The sequence below is a fragment of the Haemaphysalis longicornis genome, unplaced genomic scaffold (genome assembly GCF_048455015.1).
Source record: "Haemaphysalis longicornis isolate Haplotype H1 unplaced genomic scaffold, Haemaphysalis longicornis Haplotype H1 scaffold_14, whole genome shotgun sequence".
NCBI lineage: Eukaryota > Metazoa > Arthropoda > Arachnida > Ixodida > Ixodidae > Haemaphysalis > Haemaphysalis longicornis.
The window spans coordinates 5,567,493-5,582,015 of NW_027526245.1; the positions used below are offsets into that span (position 1 = coordinate 5,567,493).

At 46.2% G+C, this 14,523-nt stretch overlaps 1 long non-coding RNA gene across 1 annotated transcript in view; it reads right to left on the reverse strand.

Moving 5' to 3' along the window:
• LOC144164958 (uncharacterized) overlaps positions 1-4,422 on the reverse strand; it is a 101,972-nt gene extending 97,550 nt beyond the window's left edge. The window contains exon 1 of the long non-coding RNA XR_013321271.1: positions 4,230-4,422. This is a non-coding gene — a long non-coding RNA (uncharacterized LOC144164958). The remainder of the gene's footprint in view (positions 1-4,229) is intronic.
• Between the last annotated feature and the right edge of the window lie 10,101 nt (positions 4,423-14,523).

A 14,523-nucleotide genomic window follows, 5' to 3' on the forward strand; every position in this document is an offset into this window, starting at 1 on the left:
GTTTTGCCTAGGGAGAGAGTGAGGATGTTGGTTGTGGAAGGAGTTGATGGTGCTTAGGAAAATGGGTAAACAGATTGTAGAAAGCTCAAAGATGTAACCTTAAGTGTAGGGTACAATATGCTGAAGCTCTTTTTTGGTCCCTCTCAGTCAGCTCGCGGTGATCTTGAGGTAACGAGATAGCACAAGCTGCTTTCCATGTGTTGATGGAAGAGGAATATGCCGTATTTACATGATTATAAGCGCATCCCAATTCTAAGCACCCTCCCCTACCTTCGGGGGAAAATTCGGATTTCATACGAATATAAACATCCCCTTTTCTAAGCAGCTATTGCAAGCGGATTGCATACGAGTGGAAGCGGGGGCGAGTTTACGTTGCAGCAAAAACATTTAGGAAGCTTCCAATTACAAACCTTTCTATTTCAATTACAAGACAATTTGCTGCAAGATACTCAATGCGGCGGCCCAAGCGGCACAACTCACTCAAATGGTAGTGGAAGTGACTGGGTATCATATGAAAGCGGCGGGTTCACAGTACCTATTTTTCAGTTAGGTATTTATCCCATAAAACCTTATTCCTTTAGCCTGTCATGTATAGATATGGCAATGAAAATAGGTGGCGCGAGGGGGAGAGGGGGGGAATTTAGGTTTTTCGAATCTAAACACCCCCTCACTTTAGGCATCGCAATCTTTAAAAAAGGGGGTGCTTAGAATCGACTAAATACGGGATAATATTTGAATTGTTCTCCCCATAGCGCAAACGTGGCAATGACTAGGTTGCGCGGAAGAGGATGGATGTGTTCTTGAATTTAGTAGAGTTTAAAGCTTATGTTTTATGTTCCCACCAAACATCTCCGCCCACGTAGATTTGTAAATACTTGTGTTAGTTTCTCATCGACACAGTTTGCGACTCGTTAGAATTGAAACCCCTTGTGGCACGGTGAGAGATCTTGTTTCTATAGTAGGGTTGGGAGATGGTCCCGGAAATGGCTCCTCGAATAATTAGCGATGGCTCCCCGCGACCACGAATAGTGCGGTAATCATGCTCGCGAGGAGAAAGGTTTGTGAGTTCACGTGCCCCTTGTCGGTGCCTCATTCTCTTCTAGCCTATTGGGCCCAGCTGTCCAGATAAGGTTAGCTTTCCTTATTGTGAATGGGAGTATCTTTCCGAAGCGTTTACGTATTCTGGCTGCAGTCTATAGCCCAATGACATTTGAGAGTTTGTAATGATGTTCGCGCATATGTTTGGTACTTCTGCTAGTAGGAATGTGGAGAAGATTGCTCCAACTTCCGCTTCTTTGTTCCAGCATGTAGGAGTGTCAGGCAGTCGAAAAGATTGCCGTAACACTTAACTAGGACGATTGCTTCTTCGTACGCGGAGTCACTGCATTACGCGGAATCACTGTAGTGTTACCATAATTTTGAAATCCTGTTCTCGTAATTTTGGGACAATTTTGGCCATATGCTTTGACCTGCCGGAGAGCGGAAGCCATCGAGCACATCTGCGGCCACCTTGGAACGGCTGCGGCAGCGGCGGTATGCCTAACAATACGCACAGTGCCCGTTCGCCAACGGAACAAGCCAAATAGGCGGCATATCGTACGGCTATTTTCGTCGCTAGATAAAATGACCACAAAAGGGAAATAGTTCATATTATTGAGTACAAAATATTCTCATGGTGCATTGGTACTTATTACTAAATTAATTATTCCAACCAATTATTTAATCAGTCAGGTACCCAGCTTTCTAATCAATCCTCAAATCAATCTCGTTGTTGTTGATGACATTGATTGTAGGGTTTAACGCGCCGACGCAACGCAGGCGATCAGGGGCGCCGTAGTGGAGGGCTCCGGATTAATTTTGACCCGCTGGGGATCTTTAACGTGCACCGAAATCTCGTACACACGGGCATTTTTGCTTTTCGCCTCCGTCAGAAAAGCGGCCGCCACGGCCGGGTATCCAATTTGCGATCTCGTGCTCAGCAGCAAAACGCCTTAGCCACTGAGCCACCGCGGCGGGTTCAATCTTATTGTTCAACCCAGTACTACATATAAGGGTGTTTCAGCTAAAAATATATGCCGATGCCCTCTAAGACGACGCTACCAAATGCCTGTTGCTCTATTTCATATGTAGTGTGTCCCACTATTTTTTTGCATTTTGCCTAATCAGATAATCATTCACGCTTAATTAGCCAACTTCTGAAGCAACGGAGCTACGCAAAAAAATCAATTTGAAACTTTCAGAACGCTTTGCAGAATGTACGAATAAACAGTTTCCGTCTTTCTATATATTCAGCATTACTGTTTTTCTGCTTACTAATAAAATACGAAGAACACCACATGAAATACCCGCTTGCCGCCCTGACTTGAGTGCTCCCAAATGTTTCGCGCACAAACAGCCATCGGCGTGCTGCCGCTTGAAAGGCGACAGTTCATCGATGGAGGCGTTTGCTGTGTAATTTACGCCAGTGATGTGGTCCCGTCGGGACAGTTCGTCATAGCGATAAGAACCGGCACCGGTTATCGTTTGTATCGCTCACCTGTCGGTTTTAGGCGGCAGCGCACCTGTGGCTGTTTGTGCGCCGAACGTTTTCGAGCACTGCAATCACGACGCGCAAGCGGGCGTGTCACCTAGTGTTTTTTTTTGCATATCATGCACGAGTAAGTTCAAAAATACTAAGAAAACTATTTATTCCGAAGTTTTGCAAACCGCTACGTAACTTTGTATTTGGAATTTTTTGCCCGGCTTTGCTGCTTTGGAAGTTGGCCGAATAATTTTCACTAATTATCTGATTAGGCAAATCAAAAAATGTTGCTCTAATCCACGCTGTGAATGTGGTTGAACTGCACAGCCGTAAACGACGCCCACGTGGTTACCAATGAAACTTCATTTGAATTCACACACGGACTGTACAAAGAGGAAAACCAGAGACAGGTGCAATGTACTTAACCAAACTTTCTATTGCTGTACAAGGACATTCAGGACAGCGTAATGTTCACACGCGCACACACACGCGCACGCTACAAACTTGCACGCACGCACGCACGCACGCATGTACGCACGCACACACACACACAGACACACGCACACGTACACACAGACATGCACACCCAAGCACGCGCACCCACACGCACACGCACGCGTACACGCACGCGCACGCACACGTACGCACGCACACTCACGAATGCACACAAGCGGGTGCACACTCGCACACCGACGATTTGTGTCAGCACCCAGAACTCGCACCACCGCTTCGCATTAGCCCCACATTATCCGTTTCTTATCCGACGCGTGAGTAGCGCGCGTAAGCATAAAAACATGCAATGGTTTTGGAACCTGGACTAATACAACGACGAGGCAAAGCATTCACCGAGTAATCAGCACCTGGTCTGCTCCGGGGGCGACAGGAGCTTTTCCCGCAATGCTTGAAGCTTCTCCGCAATACTCACACTTTAAACCCTTTAGGAACCTTGTGGAACCAATATAGTGAAGCCGTGTTTTGTATACTGGTAGTTTTAACTCTCAAAATAACACGATAAAAAACATATCACAGAAATTTCAGAAATAATGAGTAATCGAGCTGAAAAGATCGCCGCCCATAGAGTTACGCCCATTCCTGATCACCTGGTGGCCGATGGCTGATTTAGGCGATAGCCGGAAAGCTAAGGATGAGACATTAGTTTTGTTTGTATCTTTCTGGAAATTTTTGACATGAACGCCACGTCGATTTCAGTTTTTAAAATTAACATGTCTTCTCTGAAAGCACATATTACATTCTTTCGTTAATGATGAAGTGTTAAAACTGTTACCAAGCAACATGTTATGGGTCCGCAAGTTCATACCACTGCCAATTTCTCTTCCTAATCCCCTTTATAAGGTATTCGCGAAATTCAAAATTGTTTCGCTGGCAATGATTAAAAAAAAAAACCGCGTAAGTTCAGGCTGTCATAAAACTTAGAACTTCTTATTTCCGAAATTTCCCCATGCTTTGTGTACTTACAACTACGAAACTTTAGGCCTGAACGCACGTACAGGCGAAACTAGTATACTCGAATAGAAAAGGCTTACTAAAGCGTTTTGTCGTTTTAACTACAAGGTTTGTGTAACAAACTGGTAAATTTTTCTTTATAAAACCATGACACCAACTAGTCTGCCCTTGTAAGCGTAAGTTGAAGGAAGGGTTTTGCTGTAGAGCTGTTTTATACCTGCAAGCACAGGAAAAACGTACTTACATAATCGTAGCCATGGTGGCGATAATCAGTAAAGCCGTTTGGCACTTCATGGTTGAGTAAAGAAGCTGTGCGTGAGCTAGCTGACCACTATTAAAAGCAGTTTGACCCTCGACACTTTTCAGCACTAAGGATTGAAAGTGAACATTCGGTAGATAACTGGCCTGTAAAACCCAGTTTACGTCATTACCACGTGACCCAAAAGAACCTTCTTCGCAATAATTCCTGACTAAAGACAAAAATAATCCCGTTGAGCTTAGTCTCCGTTTCTTCTCTCTAGGTGTTCGTTCTTTTTTCGTGGTAAAGTTTTAAAAAAACAACCTGAATTGGTGCTCAGACCACATTCAAAACCCATCCTTTTTCTTGATTTATATTCCATTGTTATCCTCAGTTCTTGTAAGGTTTTGTGTCCCGCTTTGGACAGTATACGAAAACAATGTGTGGCACAGGCCCAAAGAATTCAGAGAAAGAATACCACTTGTTGTGTTACTGCAAAACATGTGCTCAAATTACAAAAGTGAGATGCTCCAGTCCAGCGAAAGATGCTCTTTTGCGGTGTAGCACTAAGCGAGTGGCAATGTGTAGGCGTGTGTTCTTGTGATGAAGTCGGTGTTTTTGTGGTGCGTGTGCGTGTGTTTGTGTGTGTTTGCGTGTGTGTGTGTGTGTGTGGGCGCGCGTGTGCGCGCGTGCGTGTCTGTGTGTGTGCGTGTGTGCGTGCATGTGTGCGTTTGCGTGTGCGTGCGTGCGTGTGAGCGTGTGCGTGTGTGCGTGTGCGTGTGAGCTTGTGTGTTTGTGTGCGTGTTTGTGCGTGTGTGTGTGTGTGTGTTTTACTTATCATTTTATTACACTCGAACAGCAGTGTGATTAGCAGCTACCCTGCTGTGTAGAAAAGAAATGCTCTGAAATCCTAACAGCGTAGACCAGTATAATTTTCAGATGGGTGTAGTACCATGGAAATTAGGGTTTACGATTTAGCACATAATTACAAGGGATACAACTCTAAAGCAAAAAGCGGTTTTTTGTTTTGCGTTGAATCCGGAAATACACTCTATTGATATCTGGTCGCATAAATATTTTAAGCTCTTCCGTGCTGGCGTTTTCAATAAAATTTTAATATGGTTTCTGTGGCCTCTAGTGCCTTAGAAATTTAGCAAGTAAGAAAATGAAGATGCCACAATGTATATGACGTTGACGTCGCGTATACTAAGTCGACAGTCATATCAATGCAGGTTTCCACTTCCCTTATTCTTTTTAAAAGAGCGTTCTGGCGCGAATAATGCCCTGCGCCTGAAGTCAGACCTAGATGAGACGGGACGCGTTGGGGACAAGTGGCGTCAACAGAACATCTGAGAAAATAACACTTCAGAAAAAAATTGGCTCCAATCTACCCTGTGAAGGTGGTTGGAAAGCAAAGCTGTGAACGACCCCCACAATAATTCCGCATGCGACGTCACCTGAATTCCCACACGTGACTGTAGGAAGAGTGAAACCAGAGATTCTGCCCGCCGTTACCTGGGTTTCGCGGGGGCGCAATTATGAATGCAGAGGCGTCGGCTAAGGCCTGGCTTGAGCGGCGGACGCCACCGCTTTATCGCGGCGCTGCGTCGGAGGAAAGAAAACGGAGAAAAGCGTGTTTCGAAGGCTGAGACAGCGGAACCTAGCTATCTTGATGTGCCACCTCGGAGCTACGCCACCACGCAACACAAGTGCGGACACCGAATCAATCCGGCCTTTGAGCTTTGTGATTTCCATGTATGCAGATATAAATAAATAGTTTCATAAATTCGGGAATTGCGAGAAAGCTGAAACTACTTTTAAAATCGCAACTTATCGGAACTAGTTGCCCCATTTGTCATTTCTAATTCCCGATAAAACAACCGAATTGGTATTGAGCAATGTAGAAAACTTAGTCCTATTCGTGACAACCACAGCGCAGAACGTGGCGTTTCTCTAGCGGCCAGATGTCTATAAGTGGTCTCTCATTTTGTTTTCCCGTCCTGCAAAGCAACCCTTTATGTATCTTGGCCGTAGGACTATTTCATTCAATCGGGTACGGGTTACCCCGGAGGTGCTGCCGAACAAGTTAATCAAGCCGTGGGAAGTAAGCGCGCAATGGACCAAAGCTGGGCCAAAACCCGGGCCATAGAAAGATGCGTACGGACCATAATGGGGCGTATCACACTTTCCAGCATGCTCCCTTTTGGCACAGCTCCTGCAACCGTAGGAGCACAAGTGAGGCGTACGATTTGGCACCATCAAACTCCATTGCTCCTTACGAAACAACGCCTCACCATGGCCAGCTTTTCAAAATTATCGCCATAGACAACAGTCTTGCAGTGGAATGGCTGCTTGCTTCATAGCAGGAGGGCTGACATGACTACCTGGTTCATCAGCAAGCAAGGCAACAGTCCATTGGCCATTGCCCATGCTGAAAATAGTAGGCTATGACAGCAGTGCCCCGCCAATAGACGTAGCTGTTCCCACGAAGATGGCGCTGTACGCACGACAGGGTACTGCACACGTGGAAGTAGATACGCGACCGTGGTGCAGCAGTGCTCTTAGCGTGGTTCGTTGCTGGTTAGCAGTCTCATCACACCATACAATCCTCGTCTTCTGGGTCTACGTTGTTCCCCAAAACACTAGGGATAGAGCCAATAAGGCGCCCGTTGATCTCAGTTTCATCGCCCACTTTAAGAAGCTTTATCCACAGGACACCAAATTGGTGCGCGGGACTTCAACTCTCAGCACCTCGCCTGGGGATACAACAAATGCAGTCCTCGCGGTAAGCGCATCATGCAAGATGCCTCGAAGTACGGGCTGAGATTTCTCAATACGCCCCAAACACACCCGAGACAGGCACAGACAGTTCACCAAGCTGACACGTCACCAGATCTCACCTGGAGCACTCGCCCACAGCTGTTTCAATGGGTGTGCTGGACGATTGCGTGTGAAGCGACCGCTTTCCGATACTCATACGTTACCATACAAGCCACGCCAATACGAAGATAAAGTCAGACGCCACTACACTGCTAAGGTTTATCACACACTGCGACAAATACCGCGAGCTACTACAGCAGTAGCCTCTGTCCAATAACACTGACAATCTGATATCACAGCTAAGCCCACCACAATGGAGAGCCACCATGAACCGACCGGTTTCGTCTAACCATCCGCAACCTGATAGACACGTTAGCTCGCCGTATGATCCAGAAGCTTCCGAATTCTCCCTCAATACAGACTGTCCATCAGAGCTGCGTGCCACTAAGTACAGTTGCGAAAAATACAGCGTTAAATTAGGAATACACGGATACACTCGCGTCATACCGCTGGTTGGGAACTTGGTGAAACTATCAATGGGCACACGTTTATAGGTATGGGCCATACTGGGCTCTCTCCCAGCCAGAACAAGACCTACAACGGCGTGGCTCGTGTGGTCCTCCGGGAAGCATCAACGCTCAGGAGGTCTCCGAACAGGCCACTGAAGTCTTTTTCCCTAAGACATCTCGCCCTACAGACACCACGTACCAGAAGGATGCAAGTTCAGAAGAGAGCGAGCCACTTAATAGTCCTTTCACCATGCTCGAGCTGGAGCACGTCTTGCACCACGTTTACAAACGTAGTATTCCTGAAGCCGATGGGGTGTGCGTTGTTCATATACTCAATATGGCCTACGAGTAAAAGCACGCTCTTCTTGTCGAGTTCAACCGAGTTTGGGAAAGAGGAATAATGCCCTCCATATGGAGGTTTTCTGTGGTCAAACCCATTCCGAAGCCTGGTAAGCCACCGCATAGCTTATCAAACCTCCGTCCGATCTCTTTAACTTCATGTGTTTGTAACGTAATGGAGAGCACGGTCAACACACGCTTGTGGTGCCTTCAAGATCGGGGGCTATTGGCTCCTACATTGTACGTATTCCACCCGTGGCTATCAACTCAAGATGTACTCCTCCGCCTAAAAAAGGACGTCCCCGGCTCTAATTAGGTGCATCAACGGGTTGTTGTAGGAGTGGACATACGCATGGCATTGATGGCGTTTCCACACATTACCACAATGATCAAAGCACGTGCCCTTGGCATCAGAGGAAAAATGTACAACTTCATAGCGGGCTTCCTAGAAGGGCGAAGCTACAAAGTCGAAATTGGAAAAGACGCCACTGCTGTACGAGTCAACCAGGTAGGCATTCCGGAGGACTCAGGATCTCATCCACCCTGTTTAATAGAGCTATACACCAGCTAATAAGACGCCTTGTGGACGTACGGGGCCTGAAATGCGCGGTGTATTTTGACGATGTCACTGTGTGGACGGATCAAGAATCCATCGGTGAGCAGGAGGACGTCTTACAAAGAGCCCCCAACATTATTCACGACTACGCGACAGAAACAGGTTTACACACCGCCTCAGACAAAACCGAGTATTTCGTCATTCATGGTGGCCGACCAACCGCTGCAAACAGGAAGAAAAGGGGCCTTTTAAGCTGTACATCGGTGATCGACCTCTAACTCGTAAATTTAGTATCCGAATGCTCGGTACGCAGCTGGACGAGAACTGCACGGCGAGAACTTGGTTCCAACGCGTCCCAATTTCTAGCAAACAAACCTGCACTGTTTACGGACAATCTCCAACCGCACTCGTGTAGTAAACGAACGTGAAATGTGGCAGTTTGCTCAAGCTTTCCTGGTCTCCCGTATCATGTATAGACTGCCATATTATCGGGTCAACCGTACGCCAATGCTCGCGCTCGATCGGCTACTTAACGAGGCCAAGCGCATTGCTACTGGACTTACAAGGTACACACGCCTCGATGCGGTCAAGAGCTGTAGCCAGCTCAACAACCTTTGTGAGGTCGTCTGCATGCAGATATGTAAACAGGAGCCCAGCGTGCCGACCTCCCCTTGACTGAACGCATCGTATACGCGGACGCTGCACTTCCGGTACACGGTACCAGATACACTCGCTATCCCACTGCGTGGTACGACCAGACAAATGTATGCCAGAACCGACGCCAGAGTTATGGTCATTCTAGATTATTTGGAGTGGGCCCTCGAAACTCCATCTGCAACTGACCCCGTTCACCATCGTATGTACACTGATTCTCGGGCTGCTCATAGGGCATGCGCTAGTGTTCTTTACAGAGATCATGTACTGCAGAAGATACGGTAGCGGGCGTGCCTACTCCGTGAACGCGGTCACGTTGTTACCATCCTCTGGGTACCCGCGCATTGTGGTATCCCCGAAAATGAGGCGCTTCATAGATTTGCGCACGCTCATCTTTAAAGCGTTAGCCAGACTCTCCGATACTCATTTTCCTTTCCAGCTAGCACACACAAGCTAGCTGATTCGATGGCAGAACACATTGTTTTCGCTCGGCAGGTGAGCCCGCCTTACCAATGCCTGTACCTTTTTGATTATTGCCGCTGACTGCATCTGAGTGCATTTCAATATCTTCCCTGTGCGTTGTCTGCTCGAAGTGTTTACATGACAAGTTCCTGACTTGTTCAGTGTGTATGGAACGTTATCATGTTGGTAAAAACGGCTCGAGTGTCACCGATGCTGCGTATAATAAGATGTCCGCAGCCAAACGCGAGGCCTGGATTTGCCAAGCTTGTCGGTCTAACACAGGCGATTCATCAAACCCAGATGAGCCATCTTGTACGCAATTATCGAGTGTCATTTCTAAGTTGGATCAACTGACAGCCACTGTCGCGACATTGGCTGAGAAAATGGAAGTAATGCTAGCCTTTAAGGAGACTAGTGAAAAGCTTGTAGAATCAGTAAGCTTTCTCTCGGAAAAGTACGACAGCGTCCTTGAAACCGCGTCCACCAACAAGGTGGAATTGACGCAGCTAAAGGTGGAAGTTGCGTCCCTTTCTTTGACCGTAGCGCAGCAAAACGACACGATTGATAAGATGAGCACAGAAATCAATGACTTAGAGGAATAAACTAGGCGAGCCAACTTCTAAATACATGATTTTCCGGCAACTCAGGGTGAAGACCTGGTTGCATTTATGACTGAGCTTGCCGTCAAACTCAACATTGCCGACTTCCAGAAAACCGATATAGCAACAGTACATCGCTTACCAGCGAGGCAGGATGCCATTCCTTCCATTATTGTCCAGATGAAAACTGCAGCTAAGAAGCAAGTTTGGATGAACGCCCGAAAGGGTCTTGCAGCTCTCGAGTCTGATACCTTCCCACGGCTCTACCTCAAGGAGAACCTGACACGGAATAACCGCGAGCTGTTTCGATTTGCTCGATTTCGGGGAAAAGAAAAGGGCTTCAAGTTCATCTGGACGGAAAACGGGAAGGTTCTGGTTAAAAAATGTGAAGGTGCACCTGTCATTCGCATCGACAAGTTATCTGATTGGAGTCTTCGACACTACAGCGACGACTTTTGCAGGAGTTAAACAGTCGTTTTCGGCAACTTCCGGCATTGCTTTCAGGGCTTGTCACGTAAACTTACGAAGTCTGCGCAAAAATTGGGATCAATTCCGAGTACTAACCTCGCCGTTTCCTTTTTTCTACGACTGTTTTACATTGACAGAGAATAATGTTTATTCAGGCTGCATGCCATAATATGGCATCCCAGGTTCCCAAATGTTCTCCTACACGGGTCCAGTATGGAGAGGAGGAGGAATTGCCGTGTTTGTTAAAAACACTTGGGCTGTAACAGAGCAAGCGCTGTCATTTACTCAGGCTGAAGTAGTTGCGTTTTGATTAAGGACGCCCACGTTTTCTTTGACTATGTTTTCTATCTATCGACCACCCTGCTGCAATGGACGCATTTTTTTGTCGGAGCTTGATTTAGCTCTATCTGCGCAGTCCCTTGAAGAAAATGTAATTATGATAGGTGATATTAATATTGACCTGCTTCTTCCAACTCTCGGTTTGGTTTCCGATTATCTTGACGTCATTGCTAAATGGGGGATGCAGGAAACTGTTCAAAAAGTAACTCGTTCTGAATTCCTATCTGGTCGCCTAGTGGAATCATGCCTTGATCAAATAAACGTTCGAACTCAAAGGTGTACTGTCCAATCTGCAGTCGTAAAATCGAAACTCGCTAACCATTACTTTGTTGTTCATTGACTATTCCACCGATTGCGCACGGGCAGTCAAACCATAGCAAAGAAGTTTCGATCACTGACTACAAAATCTTTGATAATTTAATTGCGCAGCACGACTGGGATACATTTCTTGTCAATACGGCACCAGCTGAAATCTATGATAAACTTGTTACAGTGCTTGATCGCTTTAGGGGGTCGGCTGCACGCAAAGTTAAAATAAACAAAGGAATTCAGAAAATAAATGGATGACTTCGGCAATTTCGGTGGCAATAAAGGAGAAAGATATGATCTGGGCGCAGTCCAGACGAGCACCTTCCAGTGCCTTTTTGCGTTCCAAGTTTCATCATCATCATCATCATCATCACCAGCCTATCTACGCCCACTGCAGGGCAAACGCCTCTCCCATTATTCTCCAATTACCTCGGTCCTGTGCCAACTGTGACCAATTTATCCCCGCAAACTTCTTGATCTCATCTGCCCATCTAACTTTCTGCCGCCCCCTGCAACGCTTGCCTTCTCTAGGGATCCACTCTGTTACCCTTAGTCTATAAATAATGAATACCTTCTTCTGTAAACGGGAGAGTCGGAAGTGGACCTGGAGGACCCCAAATGGGGAGCACAAAAATGAAATAGACTTCATATTATGCGATAACCCTTGCGTCGTGCAGGATGTGAAAGTGCTCGGAAGGGTAAGGTGTAGTGACCACCATATGGTAAGATCTCGAATTAGGCTAGATTTGAGGAGGGACCGCCACAAGCTAGTACGAAAGAAGCCGATAAACGAACTAACAGTAAGACGTAAAGTAGAAGAATACAGGATCGCGCTGCAGAACCGATATTCCGCCCTTAACGAGGAAGCCGAGCTTACGACACAGGAAGCCAGCGACAACCTTACACGCATCATCACGGAGTGTGCAATAGACGTCGGGGGCACTATGGCTAGACAGGATACTGATAAACTTTCACAGGAGACGAAAGATCTAATCAGGAAACGGCAAACCATGAGAATCTCTACCACGGCTGACAGAATAGAAGAAGCCGACCTCTCGAAGTTAATCAATAAGCGTAAGACAGCTGACATACGGAAGTATAATATGGAGAGGATCGAATACGCTGTAAAGAATGGAGGTAGCCTGAAAGCAGTGAAGAGACGTCTTGGGGTGGGGAAAAATCAGATGTATGCACTTAAGGATAAGCAAGACAATGTCATCACAAATAGGGATAAAATAGTCACAGTGGCCGAGGAGTTCTATAGGGATCTGTACAGTAGCCGGGACATACAGGATAATGCCGAACGAGACAGTAGTTCAGAGGAGATAGACATCCCACCAGTAACGACCGAAGAAGTAAGAAAGGCTTTGAAAGAATAGAAAGGGGGCAAAGCACCTGGTGAGGATCAGATAACAGCAGACCTCTTGAAGGATGGCGGAGAAATTGTACTTGAAAAACTGGCAAACCTGTATACGCAATGCCTAATGACCGCAATGGTACCGGAATCTTGGAAGAACGCGAACATCATCCCAATCCATAAGAAAGGCGACATGAAGGGCTTGAAAAATTACAGGCCGATCAGCTTACTGTCAGTCGTCTACAAGGTATTTACCAAGGTAATCGCTAACCGAATCTCTGCAACCTTAGATTTCAGTCAACCTAAAGAACAAGCAGGGTTCCGTAAAGGTTATTCAACAATGGACCATATTCACACGATCAATCAGGTGATAGAGAAGTGCGCTGAGTATACTGAAACCCCTATAGCCTTCATAGATTATGAGAAAGCATTTGACTCGGTCGAAACCCTAGCAGTCATTCAGGCATTACGGAACCAGGGGGTAGATGAGCATTATGTAGGAATACTAGAGGATATCTACAGTGGGTCTACAGCTACCATCATCCTCCATAGGGAGAGCAGTAAAATACCTATAAGGAAGGGTGTCAGACAAGGAGACACAATCTCTCCAATGTTATTCACAGCATGCTTACAAGAAGTATTCAGAACGTTGGATTGGGAACAGGTGGGAGTAAGGGTTAATGGAGAATACCTCAGTAACCTCAGATTTGCTGATGACGTTGCCTTGCTAAGTAATTCGGGGGACGAATTGCAAAGCATGCTTTCCGCACTGGACGAACAGAGTAGAACCGTGGGCCTGAAAATTAATATGCAGAAAACTAAAGTAATGATCAATAACCTCGGGACAGCACAGCAGTTTGAGATAGGTGGTGAGGCACTGGAAGTGGTAAGCGAATATATCTACTTAGGCCAAGTTGTGACCCCAGATCCCAACCATGAGGCAGAGATAATTAGAAGGATCAGAATGGGGTGGGGTGCATATGGCAGACATTCCCAGATAATGAATAGCAACCTACCATTGTCGCTGAAGAAGAAAGTGTATGACAGCTGCATCTTAACGGTACTCACCTACGGGGCAGAAACTTGGAGGCTCAATAAGAGGGTTCAACTTAAATTGAGAACGACTCAGCGGGCAATGGAGCGGAAAATGATAGGTGTAACATTAAGGGACAAGAAGAGAGCGGAGTGGGTCAGAGAGCAAACTGGTGTTAAAGACATATTAGTAGAAATTAAGAAGAAGAAATGGACGTGTGCAGGGCATGTAATGCGAAGGCAAGATAACCGCTGGTCATTAAGGGTTCCAAGTTTAAGGAACCTCGAAACCGAGGTAATGTCATGATTCGTTCGGCTAAGCGGGTTCATTTTCGGAAAAAAATTCGACGAGGCACGCTCACACAGCAGGAAAACGTGGCGTTTGATAAATGACTTTCGAAAAGGTAGCAGTCACAGCGGCAATAGTAATAATTTCCCTTCTAATGTTTCTGGTAACGATGAAAGCATTGCTAATGAATTCAATACCCTTTTTTACGAGTGTCTGGTAGTTTGCCTTTAAGTACAGGCGTGTGCACTCTGCGTTCTATCGTTTCGGAGTAAGCCTTTCTTCCATTTTTGGATCAAAACAATTTAAGAATGATAATTTATAGCCTTAAACCCAATAAATTGCCTGGTGTTGACAATATTGGGATTAATGAATTACGCAGAAATGTTGAATCCTTAAAAAACGTTCTTTTGCATATCTTGAACAACATCATTGCAACGGGTGACATACCTGTGCAATTGAAAACGTGAACTGTCTTTCCACTCTATAAATCCAGCTCCCGTCTTAACAAAGAAAATTACCGACCCATTTCTATCTTCTCGAGCATAGCCCAGATACTAGAAAAACACT